The sequence below is a fragment of the Electrophorus electricus genome, chromosome 9 (genome assembly GCF_013358815.1).
Source record: "Electrophorus electricus isolate fEleEle1 chromosome 9, fEleEle1.pri, whole genome shotgun sequence".
In the NCBI taxonomy this organism is placed as follows: Eukaryota; Metazoa; Chordata; class Actinopteri; order Gymnotiformes; family Gymnotidae; genus Electrophorus; species Electrophorus electricus.
In genome coordinates, this window is record NC_049543.1 from 1,521,501 (window position 1) to 1,527,500 (window position 6,000).

Here is a 6,000-nt window from a genome sequence, read left to right on the forward strand (position 1 = left end):
AGCCAGTGGACAAATGATTTCAATCACACCAACAAGCTGTCAGTCAACACCTGCAGAGAGAGGGCAAGGAAGACGATGGGTGTAGAGAGGGCAGGGGTGGAGGGTGGAGAAGGTGTGGGTGCATTCCTCCATTCCTGGCTCTGCGCCACTGCATTCTCTCTTTGCTGTGGTTTAGTTCTTCGGCCTCCGTTCCTACGCTGAAGTCCTAACTGAATGTTTTCATGTTTTTGGATACAGCAGACGGCAGAAGTACAAACATGCATACGGAGCTAGCAGAGACCCAGAGAGTGAAGCAGTGCTAAATAAATACATACCAAACAAGTACATGCATACACACGCACCTACAAACATGCATACACACATACATACATATACACACATACATACATGCATACACACACATACAAACAAATTTACATGTATACATACATACATACACAAACACACACATACATACACACACATACATACATACATACAAATATACATGCATGCATGCATACACACATATACATACAAATATACATACATACACACACACACATATTCTTGGCCATGCCACTACACTGAAGATCAACCTTTAGTGTTTTGCTAAACGGCAACAACAACAATAACATCAATAACAATAATTAACTTTTTACAATATTAACAAAATAATACGTTATTACAAGTCATGGAAAATGTCATGGAAAATGAACTAAATGTTGCAGTAAAGTGCATGCAGGGACGTCCTGGAACACCACGGCTTTCAGCGCTGGTTCTCTTAAGTAGTCTGGTGTTTAATACTATGCTATCCTATCACTGCTCTGTATTAATACTACTCTATATTAATACTACTCTATCCTATCACTGCTCTGTATTAATACTACTCTATATTAATACTACTCTATCCTATCACTGCTCTGTATTAATACTACTCTATATTAATACTACTCTATCCTATCACTGCTCTATATTAATACTAATCTATCCTATCACTACTCTGTATTAATACTGCTCTATATTAATATTACTCTATCCTATCACTACTGTGTATTAATAGTAATCTATATTAATACTACTTTATCCTACATTGCTCTGTATTAATACTACTCTATATTAATACTACTCTATCCTATCACTGCTCTATATTAATACTAATCTATCCTATCACTACTCTGTATTAATACTACTCTATATTAATACTATTCTATCCTAACACTGCTCTGTATTAATACTACTCTATATTAATACTACTCTATCACTGCTCTGTATTAATACTACTCTGTATTAATATTACTCTATCCTATCAATACTCTGTATTGATACTACTCTGTATTAATACTACTCTATTCTAGCACTGCTCTATATTAATAGTACTCTATATTAATACTACTCTATCCTATCACTGCTCTGTATTAATACTACTCTATATTAATACTACTCTATCCTATCACTACTCTGTATTAATACTACTCTATCCTATCAATACTCTATTAATACTACTCCATCCTATCACTACTGTGTAGTAATGGTAATCTATATTAATACTACTCTATCCTATCACTACTCTGCATTAATACTACTCTGCATTAATACTACTCTATCCTATCACTACTCTGCATTAATACTACTCTGTATTAATACTACTCTGTATTATTAATACTCTCCATTAATACTGCTCTATCCTATCACTGCTCTGCATTAATACTGCTCTATCCTATCACTACTCTGTATTAATACTACTCTGCATTAATACTGCTCTGTATTAATACTACTCTGCATTAATACTATTCTGTATTAACACCACTCTGTGTTAATAGTACTGTCACAAACTGCTCCTTACCCATAAGTCACGTGGTACGGTCTACCGCGTGTGGGGAATCCACAGGTGTATTGTTTATCTGTTTAGTAACCACGCCCCCCTGGGATTGCACACATGTGCACAGGCTTTGTCAAGCGTTGCCGTGTCTATTTAAACTCGTGTCCGTGTGAACTTCGTTTATTGGTCATTGTCGCTACGTAAGGCGTTTAACATCAACATCCATCACTGTAACTATTTGTGATAGCTGTAACGTCTGTGTTTGTGTGATCACCTTTGTTAGTGTGTACTATGTTAAATGTAAAACCGTGTGATCATTTTCACTGTCAATGTTTGCCTGTCGTGTAGTGTGTGTTTCATGTTAATAAATGTTCCACATGAACGAGGAGGTCTGTGCATCCTGCCCCATGCCCTACGGCACTCGGGCCAGTAGCGTTACAGTACTCTATCCTAATGCTACTCTGTATTAATAGTACTCTATCCTAATACCACTCTGCATTAATACTGCTCTGTATTAATACTACTTTGCATTAATACTACTCTGTATGAATACTACTCTGCATTAACACTACTCTGTATTGAGTAATACTCTGCATTAATACTACTCTGTATGAATACTACTCTGCATTAATGCTACTCTGTATTAATAACACTCTCCATTAATACTACTCTGCACTAATACTGCTTTGTATTAACATTACTCTGTATTAATAATACTCTCAATTAATACTACTCTGCATTAATATTACTCTATTAATAATACACTGCATTAATACTACTCTGTATTAATACTATTCTGCATTAATACTACACTGTATGAATACTACTCTATATTAATACTACTCTGTATTAATAATACTCTCCATTAATACTACTCTGCATTAATACTGCTCTGTATTAATAATACTCTCCATTAATACTACTCTGCAATAATACTGCTCTGTATTGACACTACTCTGTATTAATAATACTCTCCATTAATACTATTCTGCATTAATATTACTCTATGAGTAATACTCTGCATTAATACTACTCTGTATGAATACTACTCTGCATTAATGCTACTCTGTATTAATAATACTCTCCATTAATACTACTCTGCACTAATACTGATTTGTATGAACACTACTGTATTAATAATACTCTCAATTAATACCACTCTGAATTAATATTACTCTATTAATAATACACTGTATTAATACTACGCTGTATGAATACTACTCTATATTAACACTACTCTGTATTAATAATACTCTCCAATAATACTACTCAGTATTAATACTACTCTATTAATAATACTCTCCATTAATACTACTCTGCAATAATACTGCTCTGTATTAATAATACTCTCCATTAATACTACTCTGCATTAATATTACTCTGTATGAGTTATAATCTGCATTAATACTACTCTGTATGAATACTACTCTGCATTAATGCTACTCTGTATTAATAATACTCTCCATTAATACTACTCTGCACTAATACTGCTTTGTATTAACACTACTCTGTATTAATAATACTCTCAATTAATACTACTCTGCATTAATATTACTCTATTAATAATACACTGCATTAATACTACTCTGTATTAATACTACTCTGCATTAATACTACGCTGTATGAATACTACTCTGTATTAACACTACTCTGTATTAATAATACTCTCCAATAATACTACTCAGTATTAATACTACTCTATTAATAATACTCTCCATTAATACTACTCTGCAATAATACTGCTCTGTATTAATAATACTCTCCATTAATACTACTCTGCATTAATATTACTCTGTATGAGTTATAATCTGCATTAATACTACTCTGTATGAATACTACTCTGCATTAATGCTACTCTGTATTAATAATACTCTCCATTAATACTACTCTGCACTAATACTGCTTTGTATTAACACTACTCTGTATTAATAATACTCTCAATTAATACTACTCTGCATTAATATTACTCTATTAATAATACACTGCATTAATACTACTCTGTATTAATACTACTCTGCATTAATACTACGCTGTATGAATACTACTCTATATTAACACTACTCTGTATTAATAATACTCTTGTGTGTATTGTGTGGACTCGAAAACAGAATTCCAATTCCAAGCAACACATCCATCCTAAATTCTCTGCCATGCCTTGGCAGAGAAATGATTATGTTTAATGAATGAGGCTCATTTCTCATTAAAATTCAGAAAAAAGATTCCGTCTGGGATGTTTGTAGAAAGGAAGACCCTGTTTGTGTGTGACTTACTTGAGGGGCTGACATATGACTGCATAATAATATATGTGTTTGTGTGTTTGTTTATACACTCGCACAACGAAAATGTTGATGTACACTTGTAAGGTGTGTGTGTATCTGTGTGTTTGTGTTTGTATGTGTGTGTGTGTGAGAGGCGTGTGTGTGTGTGTGTGTGTGTGTGTGTGTATGTGTGTGTGCATGTGCATGTGTGTGTGTGTCTGTGCATGTATGTGTATGTGTGTGTGTGTATGTATGTATGTATGTGTGTATGCTCAGCTTTGAGATGGCTTGTAAACTCCGGAAGTTTGTGACATGTTTGATTTAAGGCTGTTTGGACTGAAACTGCAGAAGTTCCTATTTTGCAATCAATCAAATGAAAGTGAAAGCTGCTATTTTTCTAACCTGCCGTGCTTCAGAGAGGTATGGCACAAATCTATAAACATACTACCTCACCGACCTGAGAGACAACACACACACACACACACCCTACTATACATCTTTAAGAGGTCCAAAAGCAGTAATCCTTGATAAACATCTTAGACAAATTCAGCTCTTGTTGGCTTGCATACAAACTCATAATTCATGTGGGCCATTTCTAAAGGAAGGCGTGTGTGAGTGGCTGAATATTTATGGGGCCGTCTGTTGAGATGTTGGGTGATCTGCTCTGCAGGTCAGTGGATTTGGGTCCAGCCTTTGGAAAGGTGGTCTTCTCTTTGGGTTGGGTGGGCGTATTTTTGTAGCGAAAGCTGAGATGTTTCACAGCGGGGTGAAGAAAGCATAACAAGGTGAGAAGTCTCTTGAATTCTGTAACGTTGCAGTGTCAGGTCAAAGGTTTTGCACTGCAGGGTTATAAATAAGAGGTGATTTTTCTCAGCCTTACACACGCACACATACATATACACACACACACACACACACACACACACACACACACACCTCATACACCACACACACGCACGCAAAAAGAAGAAGACTGAAGCTTCACAAAGCTTTAATAACTACTAGATCCATCTGGACTCCATCATAACCTCTCACTACAGCTGCTTCTGTGTGTGTGTGTGTGTGTGTGTGTGTGTGTGTTTGAAACATCAGACAGTCTCTTACTGTGATGTATACATGTTCTCACTGCCCTGTGCCCCAGACTAGATTTATCTAGTTTATGTGTGTGTGTGTGTGTGTGTGTGTGTGTGTGTGTGTGTGTGTGTGTGTGTGTGTGTGTGTGTGTGTGTGTGTGTGTGTGTGTGTGTGTGCATTATAGATGCCCTCTGGTACATGCATGTTAATATTAGGAATTAAGGAAACACAATTTAATCAGTTTCTTTCTAAATTGAGTATTGTGTGAGTTAAATCATTTGAGGTGGTGTGTTTAGTTTGGCTCATGTCTAAGGTTCATGGGTAAAGCTAACTTCATGATCATACACGATCATACTTTGTAAAGTAATTTGAGAGAAGAGGCTGGTCTCTGCTCACAGTCATGTGACTGTGTGATGGCGTAAAGCCACACCCCTCGACCTGCTGATGACAACTGGCCTGCCCAAACAGGGTGCATGCTGCAGAAGTGTTTATTGGGTTTGTGGTGTGCAGAGGTCATTGGTCAACACGGTATGGGCGACCTCCATCGTCTGAAGCTGCAAGAGAACCTACAGACTTCCAGATTCATTCCAGATTCTCCTTTTGCCTCCTCAGATCTGAGCCAGAAATATGTAGGACGTCCTGCCTCTGTAATCCTGTGGAGTCCTAAATCCAGTACTGGAGAGCAAGTGCAGTGTGTATGTCTGTGTTCTAGCTGTTTTAACACACCTGACCACACTCACCTGACTGCACTCACCTGGCCAGACTCACCTGAAAGCGCTCGCCTGACTGGGCTCACCTGACCAGACTCACCTGGCCAGACTCACCTGACCGGGGTTAACCCGGCCGGGCTCATCTAGCTGGGCTCAC